General features: G+C 47.7%; 1 protein-coding gene across 10 annotated transcripts in view; it reads left to right on the top strand.

Moving 5' to 3' along the window:
- Nucleotides 1-21,213, top strand: part of trpm2 (transient receptor potential cation channel, subfamily M, member 2) — a 247,332-nt gene that overhangs the window by 50,790 nt on the left and 175,329 nt on the right. Inside the window, exon 1 of one of the 10 annotated variants that reach the window (XM_052043333.1) lies at nucleotides 7,125-7,269. The exons of the other annotated variants lie outside the window; for them this stretch is intronic. The gene's annotated coding sequence lies outside the window, so the exon portion shown is untranslated. Of the gene's footprint in view, nucleotides 1-7,124; nucleotides 7,270-21,213 lie in introns of those variants that run through there. 10 annotated transcript variants of the gene reach the window in all.

Genomic DNA, 21,213 nt, shown 5'->3' with positions numbered 1-21,213 from the left:
AGCCTATTAAGAATGAAAATGAGATTTCCTGGATAAATGTCAAGGACAGTGTTTAGTGCTGAGTCAATACTTTCCATTTGACTGGAAGTCACAGAAACTCGCTGCTTGGTTCACATGCCTTCTCATCATCAAGTCCTCCCATTTACCAGCATTTGGTCCATAGCCTGTGGTGTCATGTGATTCAAGGGTACATTTAGATATTTATTAAATATTGTGAGAGTACTTCCCTCCACCACCTCCTCAGACAGTGTAGTCCAGATTCCAACCACCCTCTGGGTGAAACAGTTCTTCCTCAGATCCCTTTTAAACCTCCTGTCCTTTAGCCAAAACCCATCCCCTCTACTTTTGGACACCAATGTGATAGAGGAAATTTTTCTGCTATCTGCTCTATCTTTGCCTCTCCTAATTTTATAAATCTCTATCAGGTCCCCCCTCAGCCACTCCAAGGAAAGCAACCCTAGCCTCTCCAGTCTCTCCCCATTAACTGAAGCCATCCCAGGCAAAATCCTGGTGAATCTCCTCTGTATCCTCACCAGTGCTATCACCTTCTTCCTATTCACAATAGGTCAGCAAATTGAGAAGAAGGTAGAGATGAGGTCACCACCTCTACCACTTTCTCTGGCAGCTTGTTCCATATACTCACTACCCCCTGTGTGAAAAAGTTGTCCCTCAGGTCACCTTTAAATCTTTCCCCTCTCACCCTCAACCTATGCCCACTAGTTGTCAGCTCCCCAACCCTGGAAGAAAGACTGTGACCATCCACCTTATCTTTGGCCCCCATGAACTTATAAACCTCTGTAAGGTCATCCTTCGGCCTCCTACACTCCAGGGAAAGAAGTCCCAGCCTATCCAGCCTCTCTTTATAACCCAAACCTTTCACTCCCAGTACCATCCTTGTAAATCTTTTTCGCAGTTTAAAGACACCCTTCCCATAGCAGGGCAAACAGAACCATACACAGTATTCCAAGTGTGGTCTCACCAATGTCTTGTATGGCTGTAACATGATGCCTTAACTCATGTCCTCAATATCCTGACTGATGAAGAGAAGCATGCTAAACACCTCGACCCAAAACATTGACTGTCCATTTCCCTCCATGGATGCTGCCTGACCCACTGAGTTCCTCCAGTGTTGCACCCTTTTCACCATCCTGTCTAGCTGTGTCATCACCTTCAAGGAATATATACCTGCACAGCAAGGTCTCTCTGTTCTACAACACTCCCCAGGGCCCTGCTATTCACTGCCCTGATTTGTCTTACCAATATACAATACCTCACATGTATCTGAATTGAACTCCATCTGTCATTCCTTGGCCCACTGGCCCAGTTGATCAAAATCCCGTTGTAATCTTAGACGATCTTTTTCACAGTTCACTATACCACTGATTTTGTTGTTATATGCAAACATAGTCCTTTGGCGCAATTCATCCATACTGACCATCAAAGATGCTGATCTATCTAATTGTCTACATTTGGCCCATATCCCACTAAACATTTCCTATCCATGTACTGCCCAACTGTCTTTCAAATGTTGTAATTGTACCAGCCTCTACCACTTCGTCTGGCAGCTCATTCCACATATCCACCATTCTCTGTGTGAAAGGCTTGCCCCTCAGATCCACTTCAAATCGTTTCCCTCTTATCTTAAACCTACGCTCTCTAGTTTAGACTTCCCTACACTGGGTAAAAGACCATGACAATCTACCCTAGCCATGGCCTCATGAATTTATAAACCTCTACAAGCCTCTGTTGCTCCAGGGAAGGCAGTCCAAGCCTATCCAGTCCTTATACCTCCAACCTTCCAGTCTCGGCAACATCCTTGTGAATCTTTACTGCACCCCCTCTAGCTGACATTCTTCCCCTAGTATGGCAACCAGAACTGCACATAATACTCCAGGTGTGGTCTAACCATTTTATACAGATGTAACATGACTTCCCGACCCTTGTACTCAGTGCTTCACCACCCTGTCTGACTGTGACGCCACTTTCAATGAGCTATGTACTTTTCCCCTAGGTCTCTCAGTTCCACAACACTCCCCAGTGCCCTGACGTTCATTGTGTATGTCCTACCCTCATTTATTTTATAAAAATGCATCACTTCCAAATTAAATTCCATTTGCCCATTTTGCCCACTCTCTTAGTTGATCAAAATCACATTGTAATCTCAAACAACCTTCTTCACTGTCCACCACACTACCAAGCATGGTATCATCCACAGACATACTAACCATGCCACCTACATTCACATTCAGATTGTTAGTATAGATGACAAACAACAGTGGACCCAGCACTGATCCCTGTGGCACACCACTGGTCACAGACCTCCAATCTGAAAAACAACCCTCCACCACCACACTCTGACTCCTACCACCGAGCCAATTTTGTATCCAATTGGCTCGTTCACCCTGGATCCCATGTGTTCTGAACTTTTGGACCAACCTACCATATGGGGTCTTGTCAAAAGGCTTGCCAAAGTCCATGTAGACAACATCTACTGCCCTGCCCTCATCAATCCTTTTGGTCACCTCCTCAAAAAACTCAACTGAATTCATGAGTCACGATTTCCCACACATAAAGCCGTGCTGACTATCCCTTGCCTTTCCAAACGCAAATGAATCCTGTCTCTCAGAATCTCTTCCAGTGATTTTCCCACCACTGATGTTAGACTCACCAGCCTGTAGTTCCCTGGCTTGTCCTTGCAGCCCTTCTTAAACAAAGGCATAACATTAGCAACCCTCCAGTATCTCACCTGCAGCTAAGGAAGATACAAAACTCTCTGCCAGTGCCCCAGCAATTTCTTCCCTTGCTTCCTACAATGTCCAAGAATACACTTGGTCATGCCCCAGGGATTTTATTCACAAAACACTGGAGGAATTCAGTGGGTCAGGCAGCATCTATGGAGGGAAATGGACAGTTAATGTTTCAAGTTGAGGCACTTCATTTGGACTGAAAGAAAGAGGGGAGATTGCCGGCATAAAGAGGTGAGGGGAAGGGATGGGGCAAGAGCTGGCAGGTTATCAGTGGATCCAGATGAGAGGGGTGATAGGCAGATGAGACAGGGAGGAGAGTGGGAATGATGTCAGAAGCTGGGATGAGATAGTTGGAAGTGACAAAGGGCTGAAGATGATGGAATCTGATAGGAAAGGAGGGAGATCCCAGCTGACACGGGGGAGGGAGCAAAGGTGCTCGGCTAAGTAGTCACCCAATCTGCGTTTGGTCTCAGTGATGTAGAGGAGGCTGCAACGGGAGCACCAGATGCAATAAATAACACCGATGGACTCACATGTGAAGGACTGCCTCACCTGGAAGGGCTTCTTAAGGCCCTGGATGGTGATGAGGGAGGAGGTGTAGGGGTAGGTGTAACACTTTTAGCGGTTACAGGGAAGGGGGACGGGTGGGGAGGGATGAGCAGACCAGGGAGTCACAGAGAGAGTGATCTCTGTGGAAAGTGGAGAGAGGAGGGGAAGATGTGCCTGGTAAGGGGATCCCGTTGTAGCTGGCAGAAGTTGCGAAGAATGATATGTTGGATGTGTAGGGTGGTAGGTGAGGACCAGGTGAACTCTATCCCAGTTCTGCCGGGGGGAAGGGGGGGAGTTGGGTTGAGGGCAGAAGTGCAGGAGATGGCTCCATCAATAGCAGCAGAGGCAGAACCCCGATTTCTGAAAAAACAGGACCGCAGATGCCCTGGAGTGGAAGGCCTCATCACAAGAACAGATGTGGCAGAGACATTGGAACTGAGAAAAGGGAATGGCATCCATACGAGTGGCAGGGTAGGAGGAGGCGCATTCGGAGTAGCTGTGGGAGTTAGTGGGTTTGTAGAAGATGTCAGTGGATACCCTGTCTCCTGAGATGGAGACAGAGAGATCAAGAAAGGGGAGAGCGGTGTCGGAGATGGACCAAGTGAATTTGAGAGGAGGCGTGGAAGTTGGTAGCGAAGTTGATTAATATTGACAAGCTCTGCACAGGTGCAGGAAGCAGCACCAATGCAGCTGTTGACTTAGATTGGGTGACCATTTCGCCGAGTGCCTTCACTTTGTCTGCCGTGCCAGTCGGGATCTCCCAGTGGCCAGCCATTTTAATTCCCCTTCCCATTCCCACACAAACGTGTCTGTCCACAGCCTCCTCAACTGCCAGGTCGAGACTAAATGCAGATTAGAGGAACAGCAACTCATCTTCCACCTGGGCAATTTTCAATCTGATGGCATGAACATCAAATTCTCAAACTTTGGGTAACCACTCCCCCTCGGTCCCTTTTCCCTTTTCTCTCTCCTCCTGATCCACCAGCCGCCATCACCATATCTCTTTCCCCTCCCCCACCCTCTCCAGCTGCCCATCACCCACACTCCTCCCACTGGTTCCCCTCCCCACCTCCCTCCCTTTATTCCACGCTCCACCTTCTTCTCTTATCAGATTCCATCACCTTCAGCTCTTTGTCACTTCCACCTATCACCTCCCAGCTTCTGACATCATTCCCACTCTGCCCCCTCCTACATCTGCCTATCACCCCCCCCCCCCCCCACCTGGATCCTGCCAGTTCTTGCTCCACACCTTCCCTCCAGCTTTTTATACCTGCCATCTCCCCTCTACCTTTCAATGGAGATGAAGGATCTCGACCCGACCCGAAATGTCGACTGTCCATTTCCCTCCGCAGATTCTCCCTGACCCGCTGAATTCCTCCAACACTTGGGTGTTGCTCCAGATTCCAGCATCTGCAGTCTCCAGGGATTTACCCAGCTAAATCTGCTTCAAGACAAATCTCTTTGTTCCTCTTCCCATTTAGATTCCTAGTCTTCAAAAAAATATGTAATTTCTTATTTTTCCCAACAAAAATTATTACCTCATTGTTTAAATTCATTTGTCAAAGGCTTGTCCATATTGCATTTATCGTTACTGAGGTTTTGATTCTGAAGTCCAAATCAGTTATATAAATTGTGACCAATTGTGTTCCCAGCCTTAATGCCATGATAAACCACTACCCATCTGCCACTCTGAATTGCCACTATTTACCTCAACATTTTGTCCTATCTTGCAGGCAGTAAGCCACTATGACCTGAGCACTGATTCTGCAGGCCCGGCCCACTTATTGGGCAATGTCTTACTGAAGACCTGTCAAAGTTGAGTAGAGTCATCAACTGGTACACCACAGAAACAGGCACTTCAACCCACTATATGCATGCTGCCCAATGTATCTATGTTAATCATATTTACCCACATTTGTCCCATAACCCTCCCTGCCTTGCACCACAACTTACCTGTTTTCAGTTCCCATTCCTCCACTTAACTCCTGGCAGCCTTACTCACACACCCATTAACTTCCCCCGACTCTCCTGCCACCCACCTACACTATTTTGGCCTATTTATAGCAGCCATTTAACCTGCCAGCATATCTTTCGGATATCAGAGAAAACTGGAGCACTTGGGGAAAACTACTTCAGTCACAGGGAGAATGTGCAAACTTCACACTCACAGCACTTGATGCCAGGATTGAACCTGGGCTGCTGCTGTGTGGCAGCAACACCACTTGCTGCACCACTGAGTATAACATTTGCGAGGTCATGGTGCATTTGTACAAGACATTGATGAGGCTGCACTTGGAGTATTGTCTTCAGTTTTGGTCGCCCTGCTGCAGGAAAGATGTTATTATACTGGAAAAAGTGCAGAAAAGGTTTACAAGGAAGTTGCCAGGATTTGAGGTATTGAGTTATAGGGAGAGGTTGGACAGGCTGGGAGTTTATTCCTTGGAGCATTGGAGACTGAGGGGTGATCTTAGAGAGGTATATAAAATCATGAGCGTCATAGATAGGGTGAATGCACTCAGTCTTTTCCCATTGTTGGGGAATTAAGAACTAGAGGGCATGGGTTTAGGGTAGGAGTGGAAAGATTTAATAGGAACTTGAGGGGCAACTTTTTACACAAAGGATAAGATCTTTATTAGTCACATGTACACCAAAACACACAGTGAAATGCATCTTCTGGGGGCAGCCTGCAAGTATCGCCATGCTTCCGGTGCCAACATAGCATGCCCACAACTTCCTAACCCGTGCGTCTTTGGAATGTGGGAGGGAACCGGAGCACCCGGAGGAAACCAACGCAGTCACAGGGAGAATGTGCAAACTCCTGACAGACAGCGGTGGGAATTGAACCCAGGTCACTGTAATAGCATTACGCTAACTGCTACACGACTGTGCCTGCCCTGTGCATAGATGGTATCTATGTTGAATGAGCTGCCAGAAGAAGAGGTTGGGGCAGGTACAATAACAACTTTTAAAAGACAGTTGGACAGGTATGTGGATTGGAAAGGTTTAGAGGGATATGGGCTAAATGCTGGCAAGTGGGACTAGCTTGGATGGGGCATCTTGGTTGGCATGAATGAGTTGGGCCGAAGGGCCTGTTTCTGTGCTGTATAACTATGACTCTATGACACTGTGCTGCGTGGTGCATTTGTGAGATGAAGAGCTTTTAATGGGAAGCCAGAGAAGTATATGGGGAAAAGCAGATTATACTCTCATTGGATAGGAGGGGTTCAAGGGGAACACAGAACTCACATGGACTAGTTCTGCCAAATGGCCATGACTGCAATTAAGGTCAGGCAAAAACTGACAACTCAAGTTAAAGGAACAAATATTCTGAAAGATGACCAAGCTATTGGTGCTAAGGAGTGTTTAAATATATGAAGAAATTCCATGTTCTGGGCCTACTTGTCACAGGCTTTTGCCACAGCGCTGGTGGAGAGTACAGGTTAGTGATGAGCAATAAAACCATATTATAGAAGCACAGGGATATCCAGGGTTTGTAGGATTAGAGGTGGTTTGAGTAGCTATGGAGAGGTATGAACACTTTAAGGTGCTCACTTGCGAGTCTCAGTGTACCCTGACTCCAGGGACAAGGAATGCAGGAAATAGTTAGGATTGTAGTCAAGATTATAACAAAGCCAATCATGAGTTAATGTAATGGAAGACAAGAAGGTGTAGGTTGTTTCAACAATGCCTAATTATACCCTAAGCAAGCTCTAGTATTTCCTCCAACTCTGTTCCCAGGTTTACGTAACCAAGCAACCCAGACACACTCCCTGTGACTATTCTACCGAGAGAATCTCGAGTGGTGTCACCAAGAAACACTACGCTTTCCATGCACACTTTCTACCTCGTGATTTAGCAATTTTGGCAATTCCTCAGGTGCAAGATGGATCGACACTGTGCAGTTTAATCAGCAAAATCAGAGAGTCATAGAAGATAAAGTCCCATGACTGGAAGTGACAGCAGGGATCCCTGCGTAAGTTTGACTAGACAATGTTGGAAATTGTTGTAAAGCCTGAGGCAAAGACCTTTCCGTTATTGAGCTTTTGAATCTTGATTTGTCTCTGGAAGTGCAGAGGCTAACCCAGTAACCCAGTAAGTACCCAGTAAATAACCCACTGGAGTAAAGGGAAACGTGAAATAGTGAACACTTAAGGCAAAGAATGTATCATCAGAACCATGGTAAGGGTACCAAAGACAAGAGGGTATGGGTTTAAGGTGAAAGGAAGGAATTTTAAAGGGAATCTGAGGGCAAAGTTTTTCACACAGAGAGTGGTTGATATCTGGAACACTGGAACACAAGGGAAGTGGTGGCGTCAGGTACAATCAATGTTTAAGAGATATTTAGACAGCCACTGAAATAGGCAAGGATATGGGCTTAATGAGGGCAAATGGGATTAGTGTGGATGGTCAAAAAGAGCACCATGGACAAGGTGGGCTGAAGGGCCCATTTCTGTGCTGTATGACTCCATGAGTGTCTAATAGGAGGAAGGCATTCAGCACATTGTGATTGTAGTTAGATCATAGACCATCTCTCTATGTATTCTCATCCCTGTTTACAGTTTGGAATAGTCTGGTTCCAATTTTAGGATTATACCTCTTTGCTTGGGATCTTTCACCAGAGGAAATAGTCTCGTTTTATCCATGTTATCAAATCTGTTAATAATCTTAAACACTTCAATAAGATCACGCCCTTAATCCTTTCCATTCAATGGTTTACAAAACACATCTTCACAGCCTGTCTTTATAACTCAATAACTTTACATAAAGTACACTCCAGGGCTAAATTACCCTGAGGTGAGATGGGCAGATTTGATGAGAGTACTTTAAGGTCACTCGATACACAGAGACATGCACTGGATTCACTCAGAAGTGTAGGTGGCAGATAAAGCTGTACCTATACCATTTCACTTGGAAATGAGTTCAGCAGAGATCATGTTGCTGGTGAGCTTACCGCAGAAACTTTTAAAAATTATTTTAGTTTCTGCATGTCAAGGCCATCCTTAAGCACGCTTGGGATGGAAGTGATGAGGTACCTTCTTTAAATGCTGCGGCCTTTGTTGTAAGGATGCTCCCACAGTGCTACAGGGGAAGGACTTCCTGGATTTAGACCCAGTGACAATAAAGGACTAGTGTGTAGCGGCCCGGACCCACAGAACCCGAACCGTCATTGGTGGCCGTGGGCACGTGCGCAGGAGCGCAATGGAGACTAACCGTGGGGTGGGCCTTCCAGTAGGGACCTCACATCACGCCCGCCGGAGAGGCTCTCGGTTACTTTTAGTGAGTGCGCGCGCTTTGTTTGAGTCAGTAAAAAGTGTGCTCCAGTCTCCACATCTCTGCGTTCTTTTTTCTTTTCTGCCGCGCGCTGCGTTCGGCTACATTTGGTGACCCCGATGCTCCCAGACGGCATCTGGAACCCGTGACATGAATCCGAACGACTCGCACAACGCAGTCTTGCTCAAGCTCCCGACTTTCTGGGCCGCTCAGCCCCACGTTTGGTTCGAGCAGGCTGAGGCCCAGTTCAGTATCCGAGGCATTACAGCCGATGCCACGCGGTATTACTACGTGGTCAGCGCGCTCGACCAGGACATGGCAGTCCAGATCATCGACTTCCTGCACCATCCGCCTACGGAGGACAGGTACATTAAAATCAAGGCACTCCTCCTCCGCACTTTCGGACTCTCCTGCCGCGAATGAGCCGCGCAGCTTCTGCGTATGGACGGCCTGGGCGACCGCAAGCCATCTGATCTGACGGACAACACGATGGTGCTCATGGATGGCCATAAGCCCTGCCTCCTATTCAAGCAGCTGTTCCTCGAGCAACTGCCAGAGGACATTCGCCTCCTCCTCGTGGGTGAAGATTTCAGCGACCCGCGCAGCCTCTTGGCCAGGGCGGACATTTTGTGGCAGAGTAAGCAGCGGGGAGCGGCTTCCATCTGCTTAACCGTGACTGCGCAGCCTAAGGCCAAGACCCACGGGGGACAAAGATGAGGGTTCGGACCAATGGTGTTTTTACCATCAGAGGTGGGGGTCAAACGCACGCCGTTGCCGTCCACCATGTGTCTTTCCAGGAGATGCTGGAGCCGGCCGTCGCTAGTGGCTTCGACGGCTGGCCATCGCAACAGCCTCCTGTTCCTCTGGGACCGACACTATGGGCGATGTTTCCTGGTGGACGCCGGCGCAGAGATCAGCGTCCTTCCCCCCTCAAACATGGACACCCGTACCGTGGCCCCAGGCCCCGACCTCACCACCGCGAATGGCACCACCATCCGCATGTACAGCTTGCATACCATCCCACTGCATTTCGGCCCCAGCTGTTTTACCTGGACCTTCACGGTAGCAGCGGTGTCACGTCCGTTAATAGGGACGGATTTCCTATGGGCCAACTGTCTTCTGGTTGACCTGAAAGGCCGTTGTTTGGTCCACGCCAAGACTTTCCAAACCTTCCAGCTTGGGGAAGCCCAGTTCCCGGCCCTCCACCTGGAGTCCTCAACACTCTCAGGTGACGAGTTCGCCAGGGTGCTGGCGGATTTCCCCTCCATCATCACCCCACAGTTCTCCACTACCGGTCCCAAGCACGGCGTGCAACACCACATTCCCACGCAAGGACCACTGCTGCATGCCTGGGCCCGTAGGCTTCCACCTGACAAGCTCCGCCTCGCCAAGGAGGAGTTCCGGAAAATGGAGATGGGGATCATCCGCCGCTCAGACAGCCCTTGGGCATTGCTGCTGCACATTGTGCCCAAGTCCGCAGGAGGTTGGAAGCCCTGCGGGGACTACAGGAGACTGGATGATGCCACAACCGCCAACAGATACCCGGTGCCTCACATCCAGGACTTCATGACCAACCTCCACGGGGCAACCATCTTTTCAAAAATTGACCTGGTCCGGGGTTATCATCAGATCCCCGTGCACCCTGACGATGTGCCCAAGACAGCCCTCATCACTCCTTTCAGGCTGTTTGAATTCCTAAGGATGCGCTTCGGCCTCAAGAATGCCACTCAGACTTTCCAGAGGCTAATGGACTCGGTTGGGCGAGGCCTGGATTTCGTCTTCATCTACCTAGACGACATCCTGGTGGCCAACAAGTCACGCAAAGAGCACATGGCACATTTGCGCCAGCTCTGCCAGTGCCTGAGCGACCACGGACTGGCAATCAACCCGGCGAAGTGCCAGTTCGGGCTGACGGAAATCAACTTCTTGGGCCACAGGGTCAACCAGCATGGAGCTGCCCCTCTGCCGGACAATCCACCAGTTTCCCAAACCCAGCACGGTCAAGGGCCTGCAAGAGTTTGTGGGGATGGTGAATTTCTACCACTGGTTCATGCCGGCGGTGGCGCGCATCATGAGACCCCTGTTCGGTCTGATGGCCGGCAAGGCCAAGGAGGTGGAATGGGACGCGGAGTCCACGGAAGCCTTCGAGCAGACCAAAGAGGCATCGACGAAGGTGGCCCTCCTAGTACACCCGAGAGTCGATGTATCCATGGCGCTCACAGTGGGTACTGTGGAGCAGTCGGCGGAGACCCGGAGCAGCTCGTCGAGGGCCAGTGGCGACCGCTTGCCTTTTTCAGCTGACACCTGCCTGCAACCACCGGAGGTGAAGTACAGCGCTTTCGACAGGGAGTTGCTAGCGCTCTACCTAGCCATCCGGCACTTCCGGTATTTCCTCGAAGGAAGGGATTTCACTGCATATACGGACCACAAGCCCCTCACCTTCGCTCTCGCAAAGGTATCGGACCCATGGTTGGCCCGGCAGCAGAGGCACCTCTCATTTATCTCAGAGTTCACCACTGACATCCGCCACATCGCGGGGAAGAACAACGTGGCCGCTGACGCGCTGTCTCGTCCCCATGTCCACTCAATGACCACCTCAGCCCCAGGGGTCAACTACATGGTGCTGGTGCAGGCACAACAAGCGGACACCGAGATCCTGGCCTATTGCACCGCTGTTTCGGCACTCTAGTTGGAGGATGTCCCCGTCGGCCCAACAGCGGTTCGGCTCCTGTGCGACACGTCGACTGGCAGACCTCGGCCCCTTGTACCAGCAGCATGGAGGCGGCGGGTGTTCGACACACTACACGGCCTGGCCCACCCGTCCATCCGGGCGTCCCTCAAATTGGTATCAGACAAATTCATCTGACATGGTCTGCGCAAGCAGGTTGGACACTGGGCCAGGACCTGCGTACACTGCCAGACCGCCAAAGTCCAGTGGCGTGTGAAGGCTCCCCTCCAACAGTTCCAACCGATGCTTGGCAGGTTTCAGCACATCCACGTGGACATCGTCGGCCCCCTGCCCATCTCCCAGGGTGCCAGGTATATCTTCATCATGGTTGACAGTTTTGCCAGATAGCCGGAGGCCATGCCGCTAGCGGATACGTCCAGGGAGTCCTGTGCCAGGACGCTCATCACAAACTGGATCGCCAGGTTCGGACTTCCAGTGGACATCACCCCCGACAGAGGGGCACAGTTCACGTCAGGGTTGTGAACAGCACTGGCACAGCTCCTGGACACCCGTTTACACCACACCACGGCATACCACCCACAGGCCAACGGTTTGGTTGAGCGGTTCCACAGGCACCTCAAGTCAGCCCTGATGGCACGCCTCAGAGGGCGCAACTGGACAGATGAGCTCCCCTGGGTTCTACTGGGCATCTGCACGGCCCCCAAGGAGGACCTGGGCACCTCCTCGGCGGAGTTGGTTTACGGCACCCCCCTGACGGTCCCGGGCGAGTTCGTGCCGGAGGCCCAAGGTCCAGCAGGGACGCCGGCGGAAGTGCTGACGAAGCTGCAGGACAAGGTGGGGAGCCTGGCACCGTTCTAACCGCCAGACATGGCACTACACCGTCTTTTGTTCCTAGGGATCTCAGGGACTGTGAGTACGTTTTCATTCGCAGGGGCATGCACAAGTCACCTCTGCAGAGGCCGTATGAAGGACCAGCAACGGATCCAACGGATTCAGGTCTCACCTGAAAGGACTGTTTGGGTCCCTGGATGGAGGTGATGGAGGTGGTGTAGGGGCAGGTGTTGCACCTATGGCGGGGGCAGTGTAAAGTCTCTGGGGTGGGAGTGGGATGGGTGGGGGGGGAGGAGTGAACTAGGAAGTCGCGGAGAGAGCAGTCCATGTGAAAGGCAGAAAGGGGTGCAGGGGAGAAGATGTGCTGTCCTCATGAATCTTTTCTGCACCCTTTCCACTTATTGATCCAGCACAACGGATCTACGTGTGTCGTGGAGGTGGGTGGCCACGAGGAGGCCTTCACAGTGGACCGCCTCAAACCGGCGCATTTGGACATTGGGCAGCCCATGGAGGTGCCCTCACCGTGCCGGCGGGGCAGGCCACCCAAGAGGGACACACAGACTGGGGATCCCACGCCCCCGATGGGCGATTCTGGGGGGGGTGGTGTAGCGGCCCAGACCCCCAGAACTTGAATCGCCATCGGCGGCCATGGGCACATGCGTGGGAGCGTGACGGAGACTAACTGCAGGGCGGGCCTTCCGGCAGGGACCTCACATCACATCTGCTGGAGAGGCTCTTGGTTACTTTTAGCGAGCGCGCGCGCTTTGTTTGAGTCAGTAAAAAGTGTTCTCCAGTCTCTACGTCTCTGCGTTCTTTTGTTTTTTCTGCCGCGCGCTGCGTTCGGCTACAAGTGATATATTTCCAAATAAGTATGGAGTGAGTCTTAGAGGGGAACCTGCAGGAGGTGTTGTTCCCATTCTGCCTTTGTCCTTCTGAGCAGTAAAGGTTGTGGGTTTGGGTGGTGCTGATGCAGTAGTCCAGGTGGGTTTTGTAGATGGCACACACTGCAGTCACTGATTTGTGTTGCTGGATGGAATGAATAGGTCGCTTTATCCTGTATGGTGTCCAACTTCTCAGGTGTTGATGGAGCTGCTGCCATCCAGTTTTGGGGAGTGTTCAATGACATTCCTGACTGTGCCTTATGGGAGGGACTTAGGTTTTGGGGAGATGAGTCAACACCACTGTTTATGCAGCCTCTGATGTGCCCTTGTTGCCACAGTCTTTATGTGGCTGTTCCAGGAGTTTCTAGTCAATGATGGTTGACGCTATGAGACTTGGTAATGGTAATGCCACTGAATATGAAGCAGATGGTTATTCCATTTCTTGCTGGAAATGACCATTGATGAAGTATCTGAAGATGATTGGGCCCAGGACCCTGCAGCAATGTCCTGAGCTGATGACTTCCAACAACCACAGCTATCTTCCTCTCTGCAAGGTATGATCCCAACTTTGGACAGGTACATGGTTAGGAAAGGTTGAGAGGGATATGAGACAAATACAGGCATATGGGACCGGCGCCTTGGTCAGCATGGACGAGTTGGGCTGTAGGGCCTGTTTCCGTGCTGTATAACTCGATGCCTCACTCACTCCCTCTATACATCAAAGCTACTAAGGGTCCTACCATTTACTGTATAGTTTCCTTTTGCATTTGACCTGCCAAAATGCAATACTTCACACTTCTCTGCAGGTTTTTCACACAGAGGGTGGTGGGTATATGGAACGAGCTGCCAGTGAAAGTGGTGGATGTGCGTACAATTACAATGGTTAAAAGACATTTGGACAAGTATATATGGATAGGAAAAATAAGGACCTCATGCAGACAAATGGGGCAACCTCGGGAAGGCATCTTGGTCAGCATGGACCAGTTGGGCCAAAGGGCCTGTTTCCGTGCTGTATGACTCTATGACTTTACGACCAGCTGTTGGAGTATTTTCCCTTTGATTCTGATTGACTTCACTTTTACTTGGGTTCTTGATGCCACACTTGGTTCAAGGGCAGCCATCCTCACCTCAATTTTGTAATCTGCTGTTTGGTCCATTGCTTATAATAAACAATGTACAGAGAACTACTTAGAAAACAAATTGGGAGCACAGAAACATGGCATGAAGTATCACTGACTGACAAGATTAAAGAGAAACCTAAAGCATTTTATAAGCATATTGAGGGCAATGGGGGTGACTAGGGAAGGAGTAGAGCCTATTAGGAATAAAAATGGCAATCTGTGCTTGGAGCCAGGGGATGAAAGTAAGCCGTACATCAGCACTTGTTGTCTGTATCCCCTGAGGAGGTCATAGCAGTTGGAGAATTCAGGGGTGGGAGCATTGTATAACATGTAAAATTCTATAACATATAACAGGAGGTATTAGATGTCTTAGCAGGTTTAAAACACAAAACCAGTAGACCATCTAGCCCCTCAAGGCTGTCCCACCATTCAGTTTGATGATGGCTGACTGCCCAAGGCTTCAGCCACCCTGCTTTGCTGATTCCTGTAGTCCTGAATTCCCTGTTTTTTTTCCCCTTTTCTTCAAATAACTCGTCCCCTCCATCCTCCAGCATAGAGACTTCCAGAGGAGAAGAATTACTACATTCTACCCCCTTATCTTATAAATAAATCCCCTTGTTTGAGCTTGTCATGTCATGTCCCTTCAGGACATTGTATGTTTGAATAAGAGTACCCCTCATTTTCTGAAACTCCAAAGAATACAGATCTAATTTTGTTAGCTGCTTGGATTGAACAACCTTTTCCTCTCAGGCATTAGCCCAGTCAATATCTTTTGGAATGTTTCCAACACCAGTAAATCCTTTCTTAGATAAAGAGAACAAATCTGAGACCAGGTGTGGCCTCACTTATACCCTATTCAATTGTAACAACATTTCCCTATTTCTAAACTCTAATCTCCTTGCAAATAAAGGTCAATATGTCATCTGCCTTCCTAACTACTCAGCAGCCTAATCATTTGTTTTGTGATTCATGCACAGGGACACCTTGATCCCTCTGTACTTCATTCATTTGCAATTTCTCTGCATGAGATAGTAGTCTGTTTTTGATTCCTCCTCACTTTTCCATGTTAAACTCCATTTGCCAAATTTCCCCCACTTATTAAATCTATCTCTCTCCTGTTGTGGTGGACCCCACAACATGTACTCCCACCTATTTTGGTGTCATTTGTAAACTTGGATACCTTACACTCTACTCCCTCCTGCAGTCATTAATATAACAGGTACATGACTGAGGTACAAAGACCTGGATCCCTTAGTCACTCCACTACCAACATCTTTCCAACTCCAAGAGGACCTCCAAGATTCTCTGCCTATTTACACAGAGAGTGGTGGGTGCCTGGAATAGGCTGCCAGGGGTAGTGGTGGAGGTAGGTGCAATAGAGGCATTTAAGAGGCTGTTAGATAAACACATGAATATGCAGGAAATAGAGAGATATAGACCATATGCAGGCAGAAGAGATTCAGTTTAACTTGACATTGTGGTCCGAAGGGCTTGTTCCTGTGCCGTACTGTTCTATATAAAAAAAACTTGTTCTGTGGAATGTAGAATGTTACGGGGCAATTTAATTCAAGTTTTCAAGATATACAGCAGAACCAATCATGTCCAGCACTGGGGTAAGAGTCAGAGACCCACTTGTTACAGCTTTGAAGAACTCTTAGCAAATTTATCAAACCTTTCATAAAATCGTGTTGGCTTAGTTTGATTATTAAGCTTTAAGCTTTTCTTCATAACTATCTGTTTCTTCTTTGATTATAACTCCAGCATCTTGCCAACACATTGAACATAGAACAGTAGAGCACAGGATCAGGCCCTTTGGCCCACAACGTCTGTGCCAAATAGGCCAAATTAAACTAATCCCATCTGTCTGCACATGGTGTATATCCCTCCATTCACTACCTGTTCATGTGCCTGATTAAAAGCCTCTTAAACATTGCTATCTTATCCACTTCCACCACCTCCCCAGGCACCCATCACACTCTGTGTAAAAACTTGCTTTGTGAATCTCTTTTAAACTTTTCCCCTCTCACTCTTAAAGCTGTGCCCTCTAGTATTTGACATTTCTACCCTGGAAAAAGATTTTGACTTCTACCCTATCTATACCTCTCATAATTTTATAAACTTCTATTGGGTCTCCCCTCAGCCTCTGATGCTCCAGAGAAAGCAACCCAATTTGATCCAACCTCTCCATATAGCTAATTCCCTCCAAGCCAGGCAACATCCTGGTGAACCCTTTCAAAGTCTCCACATCCTTCCTGTAAAGTGGCAACTGGAACTATAACTAACCAACAGACCTATAGTTTCCTGCCCTTTGTCTCTCTCCCTTCTTGCACAATGGAGTAACATTTGTAGTTTTCTAATCTGCTAAAAACCTCCCAGAACTTGCTGAGTTTTGAACAACTTCAATCAATGGCCAAACTATATGTACAGATATTCCTTTCAAAACTCAGGAGTACAGGCTATTGGGTCCTGGCAACCTAAAGTCATAATCCACAGAAAGAGGTCCTGTGGACCACCATGTCTATGCTGACCATCAAGTACCTTTGTCTGCTGATCCCATTTACTGGCCCTTTATTTGTAGCCTACTTGCCTTGCTGATTCAAGTGCTTGTCCAGATATTTAAATGTTGTGAGAGCCTCTGCCTCCAGCACTCCCTCAGGCAGTCAGTTCCAGATTTCAAGTACTCTCTGGGTGAAAAAAATCTTCCTCAGATCTCTTTAAATCTCTTACTCTTCACGTTAAACCTATGCCCTACGGTCTTAGACAACTCTGCCATGGGGAAACGTTACTTACCCTAGTCAAGAAGAAAAAGAGAGCGTGTGTAAGGTTTAGGAAGCTAAAATCAAATAGGGCCCTTGAGGATTATAAAGAAGCTAAAAAAAGAACTTGAATTAGGAGAGCCAGGAGGGGCCATGAAAAGTCCTTGGCCAGTAGGATTAAAGAGAATCCCAAGGCATTCTACACATATATCAAAAGCAAGAGGATAACTAGGGAGAGGGTCGGACCGCTCAAGGTTAAAGGAGGGAACATGTGTTTGGAGGTGGAGGATGTGGGCAAGATCCAAAATGAGTACTTTGCATCGTTATTTACAAAGGAATAGGATGTGAAGGATAGTGAGATCAGTGCGGAACGTGCTGATACGCTAGGGTATTTTGAGATAAAGAAGGAGGTAGTGTTGGGTCTCTTAAAGAACATGATGGTGGATAAGTCCCAAGGGCCTGATGGGACATACTGCAGATTATTGAGAGAGGCAAGAGATGAGATTGTTGGGGCCTTGACCAATGTCTTCATGTCCTCTTTAGCCACAGGTGAGGTCCCGGAGGACTGGCAAGTAGTTAATGTCGTTCCATTATTCAAGAAGAGAAATAGGGATAATCCTGGAAACTGTAGTCTCTTATGTCAGTGGCAGGGAAGCTATTGGAGAGGATTCTTAGGGATGGGATTTATGAGCTTCTGGAAAACCACTGCCTAATTAGCAACAGTCAGCATGGCTTTATGTGGGACAAGTCATGTCTTACAAACTTGATTGAGTTTTTCAGGGTGGTGACAAAGGTGATTGATGAAGGTAGAGCTGTAGATGCTATTTAAGTGGATTTTATAAAGGCATATAACAATGTCCCACATGGTAGGCTCATCCAGAAGCTTAAGATGAATGGTGACTAAACCATTTGGATTCAAAATTGGCTTGCCCATACAATACAGAGGGTCACTGGTTGGAGGTCTGTGACTAGTGGTGTTCTGCAGGGATCCGTACTGGGACCTGGATTATTGTCTGTGATATATATACATGACCTGAATGAAAATGTGGATGGGTGGGTTAGTAAGTTCGCAGATGATACAAAGATTAGTGATGCTGTGGGTAGTGTAGAAGATTGCCAAAGGATACAGTGGGATATAGATCAGTAACAGATATGGGTGAAGAAATGACTGATGAGTTTAATCCAGCCAAGTATGAGGTGTTGCACTTTGAAAGATCAAATGTAAAGGGACAGTACACTGTAAATGGAAAGATACTTAACAGTGTTGATGTACAGAGGGTTCTTGGGAATCCAAGTCCGGAGCTCCCTGAAAGTGGCTACACAGTTTTATAGGGTGGTAAAGAGGGTATATGGCATGCTTGCCTTTATTAGATGAGACATTGGGTTCAAGAGTCAGGAAGTTATGTTGCAGCTTTATTAAACTCTAATTAGGCTGCATCTGGAGTATTGCATTCATTTCTGGTCACCCCATTAGAGGCAGGATGTGAGGCTATGGAGAGGGTGCAGAAGAGGTTTACCAGGATGCTGCATGGATTAGAGGGCATGGACAAATATGGGTTGTTTTCTCTGGAGCGGCAGAGGCTGAGGGGAGACATGATGGAGGTTTATAACTTTAAAATGGTGAATTGGTTTATTGATGTCACATTACTGCGTACATGAAAAACTTTGTTTTGCATACTATCCATACACATCATTTCATCACATCAGTACATTGAGGTAGTACAAGGGAAAACAATAGAATGCAGAATAAAACGCCACCAAAGCCATAATGAGGTAAATTGTGAGGTCAAGATTCCATCTTATTGCACTAGGGGATCATTCAATGGTCTTTTAACAGTGGAATAGAATCTGTCCTTGAGCCTGGTGGTACGTGCTTTCAGGCTTTTGTATCTTTTACCCGATGGGAGGGGGTAGAAGAGAGAATGTCTTGGCTGGGTTGGGGCCTTTGATTAAATTGGCCGTGTTACCAAGGCAGTGAAAAGTGTAGAAAGAGTCCATGGAGAAGAGGCTCATTTCCATGAGGTGCTGAGCTGTATCCACAACTCCCTGCAGTTTCTTACGGTTTTGGGCAGAGAAGTTGTCAAACCAAGCCATAATGCATTTGGATCTGCTTTCTATGGTGTATCTATAAAAATTGGTGAGGGTCAAAGGGGACCTGCTGAATTGTTTTAGGATCCTGAGGTAGTAGAGGCACTGGTGAACTTTCTTGGCCGTGACGTCTATGTGGTTGGACCAGGACAGGCTATTGGTGATGGTCACTCCTAGGAACTTGAAGCTCTCAACCATCTTCACCTCAGCACCATTGATGTAAACAGGAGTGTGTGCACCGCCCCCTTCCTGAAGTCAACGACCAGCTTTTTTGTTTTGCTGACATTGAAGGAAAGGTTGTTGTCACAACACCATGCCACTAAGCTCTCTATCTCCTTCCTGTACTTTGACATCATTATTTGAGATTTGGCCTAGTATAGTGGTGTCATTTGTAAACTTATAGGTGGAGTTAGAGCAGAATCTGACCAGACAGTCATGAGTCTTATGAAAGTAAGAGTCTCATAAATCTAATGAGCATGTTGTGAGTGAGTCTTTTGAGCAGTCTTATGAGTGGCATAGATCGAATGATCCCCTAGTGCAACAAGATGGAATCTTGACCTCACAATGTACCTCATTATGGCTTTGCACCTGATTGTCTCCCTGGTATCTTGTTCCCAGGGTCAAAATGTCTAATACTAGAGTTTGTGTTTAAGATGAGAGAGGGTAAGTTCAGAAGAGATGTGCAGGGCAAGTTTTTTATACTGAGAGTGTTGAGTGCCTGGAATGCCCTGCTGGGGCAAATATGATAGAGGCATTTAAGGGGCTCTTAGGCACATGAATGTGCAGAGAATTGAGGGATATCGACATTGTATAGGCAGATGGGGTTAGTGTAGTTAGGTGTTTAATTACTGGTTTAATTAGTTTGGAAGAACATCATGGGCCGAAAGGTCTGTTCCTGTTCTATATCACTACTCACCTCCTCATTGATATCTTCCTTGATTAACAATACTGCCTATCCTTTCCTTTCCTATTCTTTTGGAACATTGAATAGCCACAAATATTGAGTTCTCGTTGCGCTACCATGGATCTGTAGCAGTGATTAGATCATACTTATATGTTACTATTTGCTGTGACAACTCATTCCTCTTGTTCATTCAGATAAAGAGCCTTAAACTTTGACTTTTTATAATTTTTACTTAATCTGGATTCATTTCTGCTACACACATTTGCTTTTATTTTCTGCCCCTCCCTGTTCTGCTTCAATTTTTATTCTTCCCTTTATATTTATTCGCCCTGAGGCAATTGTAAATATTAAAACGAGCATGCTGAGCAGACAGGGCAGGCAGAAACTAGATAGGAATGGGGAAGGTATGGTAGACGAAACTGCATTTATTTTAATGTAAGAAGCCTGACAGGTCAGGCAGAGGAACCCAGGACGTGGATGGGTATGTGGGTCTGGGATATTATAACTGTTGGTTGAAGGAGGGACAGGACTGGCAACTCAATGTTCCAAGATACAGATGCCACAGACCTGATAGAGATGGAGGTAAGAGAGGAGGGGGTGTTGTGTTTTTTTATTACATCTCAGAAATGCTTAGGGAGGATATTCTTGGGAGATCATCCATTGAGGCTATATGGGTGGAACTTGGAAATAAGAAGGGTGTGATCACTTTGATGTGGTTCTATTACAGCCCACCCCCAATAGTCTGAGGGAATTAGATAGGCAAATATGTAGGGAGATTGCAGAATAATAGGGTTGTAAAAGTAGGTGATTTTAACTTCCCTAATATTGACTGGAACTGCTAAATGCTAAGGGCTTGGATGGGGCAGAATTTAAGTATGTTCAGGGAAAGTTTTCTCAAGCGTTATGCAGATGGCCCAACTTGAGAGGGGGCAACACTGGACCTCCTCCTGGGAAATGTCAGTGGGAGGAGCACTTTGGGACCAGTAACCATAATTCCATTATTTTTTAAATAGTTAAGGAAAAGATAGGAGTGGTCCACAAGTTAAAGTCCTAAACTGGGCCAAGGCTAATTTTGATGACATTGGCAAGAACTTGCAAATGTTGATTGGGAGAGGCTGTTAGCAGGTAAAGGGACATCTGGCAGGTGGAAGGCTTTTAAAAGTGAGACAGAGCGTTCAGGGACTGCATGTTCCTGTTGGAGTGAGGGGCAAGGCTGGCAGGATTAGGGAACCCTGGCTGATGAGAGCTGTTGAGACTCTGGTCAGGAAAAAGGTGTATGTCAGGTATAGGCAGCTGGGATCAAGCAAGTACCTGGAGGAGTATAAGAGATAGAGGAGTGTTCTTCAGAGGACATCAGGAGGGCAAAAAGAGAGCAC

Source organism: Pristis pectinata, chromosome 1 (genome assembly GCF_009764475.1).
Source record: "Pristis pectinata isolate sPriPec2 chromosome 1, sPriPec2.1.pri, whole genome shotgun sequence".
In the NCBI taxonomy this organism is placed as follows: Eukaryota; Metazoa; Chordata; class Chondrichthyes; order Rhinopristiformes; family Pristidae; genus Pristis; species Pristis pectinata.
The sequence above is the reverse complement of the archived record's forward strand: the minus strand, read 5'-3'. Positions and strand labels throughout refer to the sequence as shown.